This window comes from Ovis canadensis, chromosome 2 (genome assembly GCF_042477335.2).
Source record: "Ovis canadensis isolate MfBH-ARS-UI-01 breed Bighorn chromosome 2, ARS-UI_OviCan_v2, whole genome shotgun sequence".
NCBI lineage: Eukaryota > Metazoa > Chordata > Mammalia > Artiodactyla > Bovidae > Ovis > Ovis canadensis.
Window position 1 is genome coordinate 213,675,708 of NC_091246.1, and position 18,549 is coordinate 213,694,256.

Below are 18,549 nucleotides of genomic sequence, written 5' to 3' on the forward strand. Positions count from 1 at the left end.
CAGCCCCTGGGAGTTTGCAGTATGATGCCGGGAACCCAAAGCCAGGCCTCTGTGACAGCCCAGAGGGATGGGGTGGAGAAGAGGTGCGAATGGGGTTCAAGAAGGAGGGGACATAAGTATACCTCTTATTGATTCATGTTGATATATGGCAAAGCCCAGCATGATACTGTAAAGTAGTTATCCTCTAATTAAAAATAAAATGGGGAGGGAGGTGGGAGGGGGGTTCATGTTTGGGAATGAACCCCACGGGTACACCCGTGGTGGATTCATGTCAATGTATGGCAAAACCAATACAGTACTGTAAAGTAAAATAAAGTAAAAATAAAAATTAAAAAAAAAAAAGATCAAAAAGAAAGATCAATTGTAAAAAATAAAATAAAATAAAATAATAATTTAAAAAGAAATGGGGTTAGGGAAGAGAAAATTTTTTCTTTAGTTAAAAAAAAAATTGAACCAAGTGGACATGAAGCGATACCTATTTTCACTCTGTTGGGATCAAGGTCTTTTCATAAAAGGCACTTGCTGACTGATTTGCAGGTCTAACCCTCATGCTTCATTGGGACAGTTCAAGAGAGCACAGCACATGTTTGAAAGGTCAGTGCCTACTTACACAACAGTTGATTTGACGTTCCACCCAGAGGTTTGTGTCCTGATTTGCACAATCTGTTGAGCTCTGTGGATTTGGGGGAGGAAAACAGAGTGAATGAATAACCTTAGGTTAGGGAGAAATTTTCAGGCTTAATTCTTTTTTGTAAGACTTTAAGATAGTTAACACATGGGTATAATTTAAATATCAGACCATAAAGGGTTCTATTGCCTCTGGAATCGGAATATCTGACTTCAAATCCCAGTCCTATCTCTTCTGGCTGTGGATTTTTGGACAAATCACCTACTACCTTGAAACGCCAGTTTCCTCATTTGTAAAATGAGAGCAGTAATAGTTCTAAGTCATAGTGTTGTTATGATGATTACATAAGGACATCCTCAAAAAATAGTTAGCTCAGTGCCTGGCACACAGAGCATGCTCAGTAATTATAGCTATTTATCACTACCATTTTTTAAATGTTTCCTTGTGATAAAGAAAGCAGAGTGCCGAAGAACTGATGCTTTTGAACTGTGGTGTTGGAGAAGACTCTTGAGAGTCCCTTGGACTGCAAGGAGATCCAGTCAGTCCATTCTAAAGGAGATCAGTCCTGGGTGTTCTTTGGAAGGAATGATGCTAAAGCTAAAACTCCAATACTTTGGCCACCTGATGCAGAGAACTGAAAAAGACCCTGATGCTGGGAAAGACTGAAGGCTGGAGAAGGGGACAACAGAGGATGAGATGGTTGGATGGCATCACTGACTTGATGGACATGAGTTTGAGCAAGCTCCAGGAGTTGGTGGTGGATGGGGAAGCCTGGCATGCTGCAGTCCATGGTGTCGCAAAGAGTCAGACACAACTGAGCCACTGAACTGAACTGTGATGAGAACTCTTAGGATTTATTTACCTTTTTAATACTTATTTATTTAGCTGTGCCAGGTCTTAATTGCAGCACTCGAGATCTTCCATCTTTGTTGCAGCCTGCAGGAGCTTTAATTGAAAGATGTGGGATACAGTTCTCTGGCCAGGGACTGAACTCAGGCCCCCTGCTTTGGGAGTCTTACCCATTAGATTACCAGGGAAGTTCCAATCACCACCAGTTTAAGACTAAAAGCAGTACACAATAGAGGGTTAGAAGGAAAGTAGAAAGATAATGGGATTTCTTTATGTCACTTTAGGAGAAGAGTGAGAAGACTTAAGGAGAGATCTCAAAACTTGTTTTGTTTTGTGTGCTTTATGTTATGAAAAATACTTCATCTGGACTGAGATCACACATTATCAGATGCCTGTCCTCCAAAGGAAGTTGGGGAACCCTTGTGTCTAGCCCCAAATGCTAGTACTATCCCTATATCTGACCAAGAGTGGTGAGAAAACAGAACACTATAAAGCATTATATTTCTCTTATTCTTTAAAAAAGCTATTTTCACCTTTTATTAAAGATCTAGGTCTTTATCTTGCTTTTCTCCAATTTTTTTTCTTTTCTTCTTTTGCTGTGCCACATAGCACATTGGATCTTAGTTCCTCAACCAGGGATTGAACTCTGCAGTATAAGAGCAGAGTCTTAACCACTGGACCACCAAGGAAGTCCCACTTTTCTCCAAATTTTGTCTGGAATCTGGGAAAGAATCACCACAATTAACAATGTAATGTTTCAAAGCCTTGGTCAGAGCAAATTTTAAAAATGTTCTTCAAAAAGGATTTATGTATATGAAGATAATTTTTTAGCAGGAAGAAGTGGGCACTTAATTTGGAAACCTTGATGCTAGAGGACTTCTGTAACTTTATTTTTGTAAGGCATATGACTAGCTAGCTATTGGAGATCTGAATTGTTCAGTTTATGTCATGGATATATCTATCCATATAAGCAATCAAAACTAGAGCTTTAACCCTTTTTACTGTCTTCTGGGCAATGTTATGTTTACTGAAGAACTGATTTTGGAAGCAAAAATCACAACAAGGTACCTACCAGATTATAAAACTTCTCATAGATGCCATCCATGGTTTAGTCAGTAAAAAAAAAAAAAAAAAAGGTCGAACATGACTATGTTGGTGTGCATCAAAAATCTTTAACCATGACCTGACATCTCTGCAGACAAACATATGCTTCAGAAAAGTCAGGGACACACAGTAGAAGTTTGTGCTGCTACTATAATACACTTCTGTTTTCTGAAGCCTTGGCACTACTGATGTTTTGATCTTAATCACATATTGCTGCGACATTGACAGAAATCTAGGAGAAACATCCAGTTTAGGATGGAAACTGAATTAGCCAGCAACTACATGCTTATCTCAATTTTTATCAAGATATTTCCTTTCTTTAAAAGAGAAAGGTGGTGGAGGATTCCCTGGTGGTCCAGTGGTTAAGACTCTTAGCTCCCAATGGAGGGAGCATGGATTCGATCCCTGGTTGGGGAACTAAGATCCCACATGCTATGTATCCAATAAATAAAATAAAACAATTTAAAAAAGAAAGAAAGGTGGTGGTGCAGTGGCTGAGACTCCAAGCTCCCAATGCAGAGGGCCCAAGTTCAATTCCTGGTTGGGGAACTAGATCCCACATACCCAATTGAGAGTTCACATGCCACAGTTATTAAGATCCCACATGCCACAGCTGAGATCTGGAGCAGCCAAATAAGTAAGTAAATATTTTTTAAAACAAATAAATACCTAATAAAATTAAAAAGAAGAGAGAAGGCTAGTCTCCAAAAGGAGAAAAAACTGTACTCAAGTAATTCACAAAATATATTGAAGTTTCAGCCACTTCGCAAAACAATACTATTCATCATACAGAGAGATGGTTAGTGAACTTGGTAAAGTGGGGGGAAGGGAAACTTGTTTTGGTAGCAAAAGTAATGTTTTCTCAAGATAGCAGCAAAAAAGTAGGAGGAGGGAGGGACAACAGTTCTAGAATTTCCTCCCATTCATACAAGGTTATGCCTGAAAGTATTTCTGCCGTTTTTTTCACTTCGAGGAGATAGAAATGTGTATAGGATCAAACGTAGTAATGGAAGGTAAAACAAAGCACCAGTTGAAAGATTTGCCCATTCATAAAAACCAAACAGTTGGATACCAAAGTCATTATTGCAATGGTTTAGAAACATTCTTCAGGAACACTTTTAATTATTTGATGGTAGTGAAAGTAAGCTAGCAGGCTCAGCACTCCACTTTATCACTGTCAGTCTATAGGAGGTATAGTTGGTTGAAGTCTGCAAAAACAGATTTTGAGAAGATCATTGGAAAAAGAAGCAATGCAAAAGAAAGGACTCAAGACTAAATTACATTTGTTGGAATGGTTGAAGGAATCAGTAAGAAAGGAAGGCTGTTTACAATAGCCAAGCCATGGAACCAATGCAAGCGTCTATCAACAGTTGAATGGATAAAGAAGATGTGGTGTATATGTACAATCGATATTATTTAGTCATTTAAAAGAATAAAATGCTGTTTGTAGCAAAATGGATGGAACTGGAGTCTATCAGACTGAGTGAAGTCAGACAAAGACAAATACCACAAGATATTGCTTACATGTTGAATTTTAAAAAATGATACAAATTAACTTATTTACAAAACACAGACTCACAGATTTAGAGAATGAATTTATGGTTACCAGCTGGGACAGGTCGGGAGGAGACATAGATTGGGAGCTTGGGACTGACAAGTGCACACTGCTATATTTAAAACAGATAACCAACAAGGACCTACTGTATAGCACAGGAAGTGCTACTCAATATTCTATAATAATGTAAATGGGGAAAGAACTTTTTAAAAAATAGACTTGCATATATATATAACTGAATCACTTTACTGTACACCTGAAATATACTTCAATATAAAAAAATTAAAAATAAAGGAGGTCTGAGAGCTCTTTTCACATACCTGAAGATGAGGAAAAAATAAAACATTTATTCTGTGTGGTTCCAATGTTGAAGCTAGGGCAAAAAATTACTTGGCACAATAGCTAGGAAAAGTTTGGCTTAGTAGAACCCAAAACTTACAGCCGTTCAAAATCTATCAGCCAACAAACAAACAAAGAGATCCATGGCACAGGGTGGGCACAAAGGGGGCTGCATGGCTGCTGATGGGGACATTTTAGAAGGTATTGACATCTGTATTTAGAGGGTCTTTAACATCATCCATCAAGGACAAGAATCTATGATAACAGATATTACTTTTGAGCTTTTATTCTCTACTTACTGATTGGGAAACTGAAGGTGAGGAAGCTTGAGGAAATTGCAAAAACCATTCAGTTGGCAAGTTAGAATGGTTAGATTCTTACTAAAATGTGTAAGTGCCCAAGTTCTTACCCTCTAGGCACCCAAGGTATAAGAATCTTTTCTCCAGAGTGTTTAAAGCAATAGTTTCTAAGAACAACACTGAAATTAGAGAATAATTCTACTTTTCTTTTCTAGAGCCATAATTGGCTGAATAAAAAGCAAAATAAATAAACCCCTCTTCCTTGCAAGTGAGGATTAGACAGGAGGAAGTTCAGAATGACGTAAGAAAAGAAAGGTGCTTTGTGGACTTCCCTAGCCATCCAGTGGTTAAGACTCTGATCTTCTGTTGCAGCGGGCACGGGTTCAATCCCTGGTCATCCCTGGTCAAGGACTTAAAATCCTGCTTGCCATGAAGCAAAAAAAAAGTAGCTACACTGTTTTTTAATCAGACTCTTTCTCACCATTCCTCACCCCACACCCCCACCTCCAGGCCGGGTGGACCCAGCTTATGAGAAGTTTTTGTCTTTGAGCTTCTGTTGTGGCTACACATTAGAGCTGCGCCAGAGATCCATATTTATCCAGAATCTGTTCTATTCCTGGGCTTGGTTCTAACTCTGCTGTTAAAGTTACTGCAAATGTAGAAACGTGAAGAACAAAATTACCAGACCAGGAACCTAAACCAGTGCTCATCCAGCCGTGGCAGCTGTGTTCTGAGGACATCCAGGAAATGCCTATTCTTTACTGCTCCACCGCAGGCGAAGTCTCAAGTCCCCTTGCGGCCTGGACCACATAGGTACCTCATTTGCCCAAGAGCCTCTTCTTTTCCCCCAGGACTCCACTGTGATTTCTTCTGGTCCTACAAAGGGCAAGAGTATTTTCAAATGGTGTATATCCAGGACCTGGACTATCACTTCAAGCACAGGACATGGGTGAGAAAGAGAAGAAAATCAGAAAGAGAAAGAAAAATTTAACCCAGTTTCTAGTTCTGATCAAAGCCCTCCAACCAAACCCCATTGTGAGACTCTCAGGACTCCACTTTGTCCTCACCTTGCAGAGCCCTTGAGGGAAACGGGGTTCTTGTGCCCTAGAGGTTAGCATGACCCACCATCGCATCTCAAGTTTTTCCTCTTGTCTTCGATATGTGTCTTATTGAAACAAATAAGAGCTATTTTATCTCAGTACACTACTACGTGGATCGTGTGTGATCCATCTCTGAACATCTGGACATGTTACTGTATTTACATCCCAGTCCCAGAATATTTTCATATTGGCTTTCCCCATTGGTCCACCCACAAATTCAGATTACATGATGTAGGGCCAAGACTTGGGTGAGGCAAGTGAAGTTGGGTCATGCAAGTACAGGGTCAGATCCTGACTCCACTTAAAATTTTGATATTTTGTTCAGCATGAACTTCTTGTATTTGTTTCGTTTACTGAGATTTTTGGTGTCATGATGCTTGACCCCATTGACGTTCACTGGTATTAGGTAGCCTGGTGTGTTGAAAGAACATTGGAACTCAGGAAAGATGTTTCTAAGTTTTTGTCCTACGTGTCATTAGTTCTATGACTTTGTATGAATTACCTTCCTACTTAGGATCCCAGGTGCCAAATCTGAAAGATACAGGTGACATTGAGTTTAAACTTTTACGAGAAGATACAATATGGCAGTACAAAGTATTCTAGCCCTTTTATTCTCTGTGCCTCCAAGTAGCATCAAATCTGGTGCTTTGCCTAGAGTGAGTATTCAAAAAATGTCTACTAGCAAGTGGTTTTTTTGAACACTGGAATGCAAATATGGACCAAAGCCCAAAACAAAAAGCCTACACAAATTAAAAACACTTTGCAAATGAAAACAAAACCTCCCCAGACAAGAATGCTGTCCCTCCCTCATTCTCTTTTAAAAAAAAATGGATTTGAATTCATTTAAGTGTGGCAAAATTTTGTTGCTTTTTTTTCCCCCCCAGGAAATATTCTATTCAAATATCTCGGGTTCTGAGTGAACCAGACTTGTGTAATCCTTCATCCCTCAGAGATTTCTTTCCATCTAGACACCAGTACCACCCTTGGTGAGTCACAGTTCATAAAATGTAACATCTGCAAGAAAAGTTTATAAACACACAGCCATGCCTGAAATTGTCATAGAACTGAAGAAAACATGAGACTCCTCCTTCCTAACTAGATCTCCATACAGTATTTAAGTTTGCATAATTGGAAAGTAGGGAGAGACAGTATTTATTCACATAGCCCATATTCCTGTTTATTTCCTCCTCTTTTTTCCTTGACAAATGACAGAAGGAAGGAAGGGAGGGAGGGAGGAAGGCAAGAGGGGAAAGACAAGGGAGGTAGGAAGATACTGATAAAACATATGATTTTATTTTGAGAGCTATTTTCCTTATTCTTAGCTCATTTTAAAGTATGGCCATTTTTTAACATTTACTTACTCTCTGACCAGTGGTAGAAAATCGAGGCAAGAACCACTTTTAAAAAATACATATATATGTATTTTATTTATTTGGCTGCACTGAGTCTTAGCTGCAGCATGTGGGATCTTTAGTCTGGCATTTGAACTCTTTGTTGCAGGATGTGGAATCTAGTTGCCTGACCAGGGGTCAAACCTGGGCTCACTGTATTGGAAGCATGGAGTCTTAGCCATTGGACCACCAGGGAAGTCCCAAGAACCACTTTTGAGACCTCAACTATGTTATTTTGCACACTGGTTCTGAACACAGTAAAAATATTCAGCAAATAATTTTAATATATTTAATTTGTTTCTTTTATATTTAGTATTAGTCACCTTGCCTCAGAAACACCTTGCCTCTGGTACTTCAGGAAAATAAATTGATCTTCTCAAGGTCATTAGTATGGTGGTTCATGAGAAAGACATAGGCATATATCTGGTATATGTAGGCATATATGATCTCAGTACAGATCTTCTTTGATCAGGTTTATATCCTGATGGTGAAAAAGTGAAAGTGTTAGTCATTCAGTCATGTCCAACTCTTTGCAACCCCATGGGCTGTAGCCCACCAGGCTTTTCTGTCCATGGAATTCTCCAGGCAAGAATACTGGAGTGGGCATTCCTTTCTCCAGCGGATCTTTCCTAACCAGGGATTGAACCTGGGTCTCCAACACTGCAGGTAGATTTCTTATTGTCTGAGCCATCAGGGAAACCCATCATAACTTGAAAATATTGTAAGTCAAAAATGCATTTAATACACGTAACCTTAGGAACATTACAGCTTAGCCAGCTGACCTTAAAAACATGCTCAGAACTCTTAGCCTACAGCTGGGCAAAATCATCTAACACAAAGCCCATTTTATAATAAAGTGTTGAAGAGTTCATGTAGTATACTGAATACTATGCTGAAAGTGAAAAACAGATGGTTGTCTGGGCACGGAGTGGTTGTTTACCCTGGAGATCACTTGGCTGCCTGGGAGAGGCTGCTGCCGCTGCCCAACATCACAACAGAGTATAGAAGTATATCATACATTATATACTGCTAGCTGGGAAAAGATCAAAATTCAAAGTACAGGGACTTCTCTGGTGGTCCAGTGGCTAAGACATAGTTCAGCACAGGGCACCTGGTTGGGGAACTGGATCCCATATGCTGCAACTAAGAGCTTCTATGCTCCAACTAAAGGACCCCACATGCCACAGCAAAGATTGAAGATCCTGCATGCTGCAACTGAGACCTGGCAGACCCAAATAAAAAAATAAAAATAAACATTTAAAAAAATCTTTAAAAAATTGGAAGTAGAATTTCTACTGAATGTGTATCACTTTCACACAATTGTAAAGTGAAAAAATCGTTAAGTTGAATCATTGTAAGTTGGAGACAGTCTGTACTTTGGATAATTCAAAAGCCAAGTACTTCTTCTCCAAGTACTCAAGCACAAGGGAGCAGTCAGAAAATATCTGGGCACCTATACAAATAACACAATATATGTATTAAATGAACAAAATGTAAGCAGTATATTTCCTGACAAGGGGAACTCGGATGAAACTCAGCAGCAAACCACTTGATATCCTTGATGCAATAAAATCTCTTTTTAAAAATTCTAGTTTTAGAACAAGGTCCTCTCTTTTCTGCAAATCACAGATATTCTCTAACAAGATAAAGTCAGATAAACTACTTCAAGTCTAAAGTCTGATTCCCTGAAACTATCTTTAATAACTCATGTGACTATTTATTAAAAGAAAAAACCCTGGCATTTCTAAGCTCCACTTCAATGACACTTAAGAACTGTCATATAATACTAACCATAGATACCTTGAGTCTAAAACACTTTAGTTTTGCTTTCATTCAACATAAAGTTTTGAAGGTTCTAGAGAGATATTCAGAATTGTTATTCTACTGCTTTTAAGAAAGTCTAATTCCACCATACTGACCTGGAAAATGGGGCTGAAAGGCAGTGTCCAGAATGTCCTTTAGAATTTACCTATCTTCTTTCACTTCAGAACTCGCTTGTTAAGCAATACCTGCACAGAACTTTATGCCAGTTACAGCACAAAGCAAATCATCTTCTCAGACAGGTTTTCCCGGCTGTGATGTGCTTAGACAGCAGTCACAGGACTGAATTATTTCCCTAAAATGGATTTGGTAAGCCTACATTAAAGAGATACATACCTACGAACTAATGGTTTATTCCATGCCTTTACACCATCCATGAGCAGGGAGGTTTCCCCTCAGCCCCTTTCACCTGCATTTCCATGGGATGGGCAACATTCACCAAATGTACTGAGATCAGTGCCCTTGGGTAACCTCTTCTGACCTCCGGACATGCTAAATTTCTGCCTAACACATGGTTTCTCCTTGACCACGAGCTTAATGAAAGTTAAGAAAGGGATGCGGCAGTTTAGAAAAACAGAAGGAGGAGTGAATTTGCCCTTGGCTGTTTTGATAGAATTGAGGGAGTATTTGTCCAACTCTGCTTGAGTTGTCAGAATGCACCTGGAGGTACTGTGTTCTTTCCTGGAAATTCAATTTATGAAGAAGGATACACTGGAACATGTCCAGAAGAGAGGGAACAGGATGAAGGGAAAGCTTAAAATGACATCATGGGAGGAGTTTTGGATGACCTGGTTCTAGCTATTTATTCTGGAAAAGAAAGAGCAGGGTAACATTTTTTTCATGCAGATGCGGGAAATATTTTATCTGGCCAGAGGGTAAAGCTAAGACTATGAGGGAAAGAGACATTTTAACTCAATATAAAGCAAAACTTTAAGATTATAAATAGCTGTTAAAAGTGGCATTTGTTCATTTAATAGGTATTTTCTGAATATCTCCTATGCGTTCAAGGCCCCGGTGAAACAGTGCTGAATAGTAATGAAATGAAGCCATGGAGCTTTCGGTCAAGTACAAAGCTTTGTCAGATGATAGTGCAGATCTCATTCTTAAGAGATGTTTAATGAGACAACAATAAGCTGAAGGTTTTTCTGACATCAAACGTGACTGGACTTAATGTCTAAAGTTCGGCCAACCCTGAAACTCCAGGTTTTGGTTACTCTATATTAGAGTAACCAAAACCTTAGAGTACTTGGTACAGTTTGATGGCTCTCCAGGCTAGGGATCAGGATGTACAGCTGATTCTGTGGCTTAGCCATGGTCTTCTATCCATCAATGTATATATGCGGTGCTGTCTCTACATGTTTTATTTTTTTTTAATTAATTTTTTCTGCTAAGTATTTAAGATGGATAGGGTAGCACGGAGGGTAGAGAGAAAAGACTAGAACAGTTCTTTCATATGTGATGTGCAATGAAGGGAAACAATCTTCTTATATCCCATCAGTTCAGCTCAGTTCAGTCACTCAGTCGTGTCTGACTCTTTGCGACCCCATGAATCGCAGCACGCCAGGCCTCCGTATCCATCACCAACTCCCGGAGTTCACTCACACTCACGTCCATCGAGTCAGTGATGCCATCCAGCCATCTCATCGTCTGTCGTCCCCTTCTCCTCCTGCCTCCAATCCCTCCCACCATCAGAGTCTTTTCCAATGAGTCAACTCTTCGCATGAGGTGGCCAAAGTACTGGAGTTTCAGCTTTAGCATCATTCCTTCCAAAGAAATCCCAGGGCTGATCTTCAGAATGGACTGGTTGGATCTCCTTACAGTCCAAGGGACTCTCAAGAGTCTTCTCCAACACCACAGTTCAAAAGCATCAATTCTTTGGTGCTCAGCTTTCTTGACAGTCCAACTCTCACATGCATACATGACTACTGGAAAAACCATAGCCTTGACTAGATGGACCTTTGTTGGCAAAGTAATGTCTCTGCTTTTCAATATGCTATCTAGGTTCACCCCCAAATATCTGGTTGTCATTTCTGTTACTTTTATTCTTTTTCCATTATTGTTTGTGGAATGAGAGCTCTCTTCCCTTACAGATGAGTTTCAATTCTTTAATTTCTTTGAAAGTGGTTGGAGTCAGGGTGGCTAAACACCATAGAATCATAGTCCTTGAAGTGAGATAAGATAATAGAGATAATCTACTCTCGTCCTTCCATCTTATACACAAGAGAAGAGAAATTTAGCAGAACACTTTAAAACACTGACTACAAAGGACAGAAGCACCAATAACCACTCGAATTTTAGGCAGAATATTGAGTTTTGGAAAATAAAGTTTTACAAAGAATCAAATAGAGGGACGTCCCTGGTGGTTCTGTGGTTAAGACTCGGAGCTCCCAATGCGAAGGCATGGGTTCCAACCTTGGTTGGGGAGCTAAGAACCCACACAACATGGCCAATAAATAAATAAATAAAGTAGTACTTTTAGAAATTACAAAGTTAACCTTGACATTTAATTTAGTGGATACATAAAATTGTAGTTTATACCCGGTTGAAGGGAGAATGTAAACTAGAAGACACATCTGAAGAAGTTATCTAAAATGTAGCATAGAAAGATGATGATATGCAAGATATGAAAGAAAGTCTAAAAATGAGGAATGGAGATCTAATATATATCTACTCAGAGTTTCAGGACCTGGGAATTTCCTTAAATGCCTAGAACCAACAAGTATCCCAGCTTTTGGTGAGAGGCTCTATGTGCGTGTTGGGAGGGGGGTGCATTTTTCAGCTCTGCCTTAGCCTTCACCTCCCTTACACAGAATCTTAAGGTCATCGAGAGGTGAGAGCTTAGAGCCTTTTCAAGTCGGTCTTGGCAATGCACAGAGCCGTGGGCATGAGCACAATCCATACATGTGTGTGGCCTTCTTGATTCAGAAGCTTCAGAAAGACCCTCTGTATGTCTCATTCCCAGTTTTTAATTTTTTGGTTAGTCTAATGTTTTCACCCAACTGGTATCCATCACCTCAGGCAGCTGCAAAGTTAAGTAACTGCCTGTAATTTTTTTTGAAAAATGCTTATGGGGAAAAAAATTTTCACGCTAAATGAACTCTGAGTTAAGTCAAATAAATCACCCAGCAAGTGGAATTTTCCAGGGAAAATTCCTATGCAACAGACAGGCCATACCATAATTCTCTGGGGATGAAGCTTTAAAAGAGCTTCAGCCCCTTTCTGTCCCTTCCCTTGGCTCTAAGGCTGCTGTTCTTCACCCTTCACCAGCAGGCTGTTGGGTTTTAAGAATATCATAAAGCAGGAGAGTATGAGATGGGACTAGGGAAAGTTAAAAATGCCATAGAGGGACTTGCCTAGTGGTCCAGAAGTTAAGAAACCATGCTTCAAATGCAGGGAGCATGGTTTTGATCCCTGATTAGGGAACTAGGATCTTACCTGCTGAGTGGTGTGGCCAAAAAATTTAAAAAAAAAAATTTTTTTTTTAAGACAGAAAACTCATTTCTTTCACTGAGATTGAGCTGTTTTTCCTCCTCTCCTTTCTCTTCCTCCTCTTTCTCTCTTACAAACGCTCCCCAGATTGTTGCAAGTCTTTGGGTAATTTCCAGAGTTCTGAAATATTTGATTCTGACCATTTGCCAGTTTATTGCAGCTTCTGTGAAAAAGAATTTTCTGAGATCCTTACTCCACTAATTTTGCTCATGTCACTAATTTTGCTCATAGGGAGTTTGAATTGGCATATTTTGTGTGTCTGGAAACCATTTGACTGAAACAGCATGGTGTTCTTTTAAAAATTCAGCTTATGAAATCAAAGAAGAGGAATAACCACTTAATAAATCTCTATGGAAAAACATATATTTTTCCCACCATTTCCTTCTCTTTTCTAAACTTGCTTTAGTTCTAGACACCATAAAAATGAATGAATAAATAAATGAATTAATGAAATTTGTGACTCACACAGTACAGGGACTGCACAGTCCAGTACAGGAACCTAAACATAATCAGCACTGAAAGAATGGTGCTGAACCAAAATAGATTAGCTCAAAATAGGCAAAATTGACCTGCTGTCTATTATATTTTATCCTATTCATAACATTAAATATTTAGTTTTATATTTAGGTTGCCCACTTCTTTTAGTTTTTATGGGATATATCTTAGTTTGGGTAAAAATATAGGTTTAATGGTAAATTCTTTCTGTTAAAAATAGAAGAAAGGAGAAAAGAAGGAAGAGACAGAAAAGTATTCTTGTTAGCTGAAAAGATGGTGGCACCAACAAATTTTGCAAGTATTCTGACAAACACCTAGCAGAAATAAACTTATTTTCCATCAGAAAATTCATAACTAGCTCAATTGAAGGACATAAGGTAAAAAAAAACCTGTTTGGAAATAATCTGAAAACATTCTTGCATCTCATACCTTTCTTAATCTGTTATAATGAATGAATCATAATATTTTAAGAAGATAAGAGCTGTTCATAATGAGTGCTAAGTTGAAAGGACTAAAAATCTTTAGTAATATGATTATGAAACAACATAATATGATAGGGTGAGATAATGAGTCTTTCATTTCCTGTTTTAAAAAATTATAGAAATACTAAGTGGCTTTTTATTTTGCTTTACTTTTTGTTAGAGAAGATGTGAAAGTTAAATAGAATCTAGTTATGTTTTCACATACAAACACACTTGTGCACAAATATTGACTAAATTTTGTAAAAATGTAATAAAAATGGTATAAAAACCATTTTATCTCTTTATTTCTCTTTGACTCCCTTTAATTAATAATGGATATAAAAGTAGGCCTTCAATTACGATTCTAAAAAAGATTGTTGTTGCTCAGTCACTCAGTCGTGTCTGACTGTTTGTGACCCCATGAAATGAAAGGAGTATGTCAACGATGTATATTGTCACCCTGCTTATTTAACTTATATGCAGAGTACACCATGCGAAATGCCAGGCTGGATGAAGCACAAGCTGGAATCAAGATTGTGTAACCTCAGATATGCAGATGACACCACCCTTATGGCAGAAAGCAAAGAAGAAATAAAGAGCCTCTTGATGAAAGTGAAAGAGGAAAGTGAAAAAGCTGGCTTAGAACTCACTCAACATTAAAAAAAAAACCTAAGATCATGGCATGTGGTCCCATCACTTCATGGCAAATAGATGGGGAAACAATGGAAACAATGAGAGACTTTATTTTGGGGGGCTCCAAAATCACTGCTGATGGTGACTGCAGCCACGAAATTAAAAGATGCTCCTAGGAAGAAAAGCTGTGACCAACCTAGACAGCATATTAAAAATCAGAGACATTACTTTCCCAACAAAGGTCTGTCTAGTCAAAGCTATGGTTTTTCCAGTAGTCGTGTAAGGACGTGAGAGTTGGAGTATAAAGAAAGCTGAGTGCTGAAGAATTGATGCTTTTGAACTAGGGTGTTGTAGAAGACTCTTGAGAGTCCCTTGGACAACAAGGAGATCCAACCAGTCCATCCTAGGGGAAATTGGACCTGAATATTCACTGGAAGGACTGATGCTGAAGGGGAAGCTCCAATACTTTGGTCATCTGATGGGAAGAACTGACTCATTAGGAAAGACCCTGATGCTGGGAAAGACTGAGGAGAAGGGGACGGCAGAGGAAGAGATGGTTGGATGGCATCACTGATTTGATGGACGTGAGTTTGAGCAAGCTCCGGGAGTTGGTGATGGACAGAGAAGCCTGGCGTATTACAGTCCATGGAGTCACAGAGAATTGGACCTGACTGAGCAACTGAACTGAACTGGACTGCAGCATGCCAGGCTTACCTGTCCTTCACCAACAAAGATAGTTCACATCTTTAAAAATTATTTCATCTGTATTAATACTTAAAATCATCTAAGAAAAAGCAATATCCTCAGTTCTTGCAACATTAAGTCTTATGACTTTTAAATTTGAAAAAAAAAAAAAAGCACTCAAAAATAGGAAGGTTCTTCAAGACATCAGACCCCATCTCCTTAGAATGGCTTTTGTCATGGAAAAAGAGTGATTATTCTAGTTAAAAAGAGAAAAGGGAGTTTAATATGATTAGTGATTTAATATGATTGATTAGATACTGATTTTAAAAAGCTATAAAAGATATTTTGAGAATAATAGGGGGAATTTTAATATGAATTGAATATCATTAAGATATTTTATTCATTTTCTTAGGTATGTTAATGATACTGTTTTGTACGACAATCTTCTTTATTCTAGGTAAATGCTGAAGTTTTTAGGGATGAAGTCTACAATCTAACTTTCAAAAGATTCAGAAAAGCTCTAGGATAAATCATAATGGAAAAGAATGTTAAAAACTGTATATATAGCTGGGTCATTTTGCTGTATAGCAGAAATTATTGTAACTCAACCTTGTAAACCTACTATGTGCATGCATGTGTGCTAAGTCACTTCAGTTGTGTCTGATTCTTTGTGACACTATGGATCATAGCCCATTCCAAAAAAAAAGAAAATATACATATATATGTATACATATACATAGCAGTCATCCAGATAGAAGTGAAAAAATCTAATTTTAATCGTGAAATGTGGTGAATGGAAACGCATTCTCCAGATCCCTCTATAAGGACAACCTTGTTGTCCTCACTCCTGGAAGAGCTGTCAAGAGAGTGCCTCCGTCAATAAATAACAGCCCTTCAGAGACTTCTACTACTACGTAGAGGCCCTTGGCCCAAGGTCCTACCCTTCTAGAGTAGCCAACTGCCAACAATGATTAAGATGGAAGTAGGAAGGCCTGGTCACCTTGGACCAGTGAAGGGTAATTCTGATGAGTCCGTTTTAGTTTCAGAGGTCCATCGAGAGTCAAATATGGTTGTCAGTTCTACCTTACAGCTTAATCTCTCCCTCTGCCTGGTTGTGTTGTCCCCCATGCCCACCCCCTCACCTCCCATTCCACATGTAGATGTTGATTCGAAGGGCATAACCTAGTAAACATCTGACCATTAAACTCTGTCTTAAACTAGAAGAAGACCATTAAATTTTTCTTCTAGGAGAACTGAATCTGCAACGCAAGATGGGTATCAGACAAACTTCAAATAAAGAACTTTTTTTTTTTAAGTTCTGTTTTCATTAAAAAATGTCAGAGTCATCAGAGTCAAAAAAGGCTGTGTAAATGTTCTGGATTAAAACAGATTAGAGAAACATGACAGTTTTAATGAGACATGTGATACTGCCATGTATCTTGTACTGGAGGAAAATAAAAAGCCAGAAAGAACATTGCTAGATCAATTGACAAAACTAGAATATGGACTATAGATTAGATTTTAAAAAGGATTGCATCAAAACTATTACACATAGAATGGATAAACAACAAGGTCCTACTGCATAGCACAGAGAACTATATTCAATATCCTGTGATAAACCATAATGGAAAATATATTAAAAAGAATGCACATATATGTATAACTGAATCACTGTGCTGTATACCAGAAACTAACACATTATAAATCAACTATGTGTGTGTGTATGCTCAGTCACCCAGTCTAGTCCGACTCTTTGCTACCCCCTGAACTATAGACCACCAGACTCCTCTGTCCATGGAATTTTCCAGGCAAGAATACTGGAGCAGGTTGCCATTTCTTTCTCCAGGGGATCTTCCCGACCCAGGGATCGAACCTGCATCTCTGACACCTCCTGCATTAGCAGGTGGATTCTTTACCATTGTGCCAAAAATACAGCATCAATTTTAAATTTACTGTAATTGGTAAATATACAGTGGTTAGATAGGAGAATGTCCTTGTTCTTAAGAAATAGGCACTGAAAAATATAGGGGAAAGGGGACGTAATGTATGCAACTTTCTCTCAAGCAATTCAGAGAAACAACATATACACATACATATAGTAAAAGCAAATGGGGCAGGGAAGGGCCAGTGGTTAGGACTCTGTGCTCTCACTGCCCAGGGCCTGTGGTTGATCCTTGGCTCCTCTGCCCATGGGATCCGCCAGGCAAGAATACTGGATTAGGTTGCCATTCCCTTCTCCAGGGGATTTTCCCGACCCAGGGATTGAACCCGTATCTCTTATGTCTCCTGCTTTGGCAGGCGGGTTCTTCACCACTAGCGCCACCTGGGAATTTCGGTATAGATGAATAATTCTACCTATTACACATCAGCTCCTATCATTATGGCCAAAAAAGAACTTCGTTTTACTGTTTTTGGTTACTTTTTCTTTCTTACTGTAAATTGAGAGAATCGGAATTCTGTGATTATTTCAACAGCCAAGTAGTTAATCTGGGTGGAGCTGAGTTGAGAAGCAGTTTGAGGTAGTGCTTCTGGGTTCCTGGAGGGGGCAGCAGAGAGCTTTTTGAATGCAAACCTGTTATGGCGCTCAGGTACAGGGTGACCTTGAGGAAAAAAAGACAATGGCAACTAAGGGCTTAGGAGGAGAGGACCCACCACCGCACAATTTCGAGCTGACTTGAAACTAGGAAAATCAATGCTCCACTACATGTGGAGGAATGAAATCAGGAAGCTACATGAAGCCAACACATCAAACTTGTAGTTTATTTATTAACAAATGGTCAATACTCAACGAAACCAGAAATGAATAATGCTGCAGGGGACTGAACAGTCAGGAATCAGAATGCAGAAATCAGGACTGGAGCAAGAACCAACAGGAAACTAAACAGATGTGGAAAAAGGGCACAGTAGCCGGGGAGGGGGTGGGTGGATGGGGGGATCCATTTTGTCCTATTTGGATATTTCCCCACCTGGGCCTGGGTGGAAGTGTTAACCATGAAACAAACGCTTTCTCATGATGATGACTTCCTTGCAGACCACTGGGGCTGATAGTGCTGGTGGCTAACAGGGCTAAAGTGTCCCCCAGAGGCGTACACTGTGGTTGTTTCAGGGCACGCTTTATATTCTGCTCTTCTAGCCTTGCTATTTCTACTTCCAGTTTAGAAACAGAGAACGTCAAGGGAAGCATCACTGAGATTTCAATTTTTCACCTTTAGCTTCCCGTCCAGCACCCACCTTCTCATTTTCAAATCTAAAAAGCTGCCTGCTCCCTAGGCCACTTTTATCCAAAATAATTTGTTTAAATTTGTAATTAGTTATTTTACATGGAGTGACCTAAAAATGGCAGCCCACTCCAGTATTCTTGCCTGGAGAATCCCATGGACAGAGGAGCCTGGTGGGCTATAGTCCATGGGGTTGCAAGAGCTGGACACAACTTAGTGACTAAAACCAACAACCTAAAATTATCCTTTTAAGTAAGATCAGCAAATTATCTAAAGTGTTTTCAAAGTGATATCTTACCATACTGCTCAAAAAGGACCATAATCCTCAGGTTCTTGACACACTGAGGTGGAACATTGGAGATAAAAATCAGTAAGTACAAGTGGTCTTAATACAGAGGTACACTGTCAGACATGATTTATGATATATAGACATCCTGAAAAATATGATTTGTGGTGGGGCTTTATTTCAGGTTTTCTCTGCTT

At 39.1% G+C, this 18,549-nt stretch overlaps 1 protein-coding gene across 4 annotated transcripts in view; it reads right to left on the reverse strand.

The window, feature by feature from the left end:
• The window catches only part of CMKLR2 (chemerin chemokine-like receptor 2), a 50,400-nt gene that overhangs the window by 13,639 nt on the left and 18,212 nt on the right, over window positions 1–18,549 (reverse strand). Inside the window, exons 1-3 of one of the 4 annotated variants that reach the window (XM_069578112.1) lie at window positions 9,185–9,532; window positions 5,457–5,650; window positions 611–673 (exon numbers count right to left, since the gene is read on the reverse strand). The gene's annotated coding sequence lies outside the window, so the exon portion shown is untranslated. Of the gene's footprint in view, window positions 1–610; window positions 674–5,456; window positions 5,651–9,184; window positions 9,533–18,549 lie in introns of those variants that run through there. The other 3 variants (XM_069578115.1, XM_069578114.1, XM_069578116.1) reach the window with 3 other exon arrangements.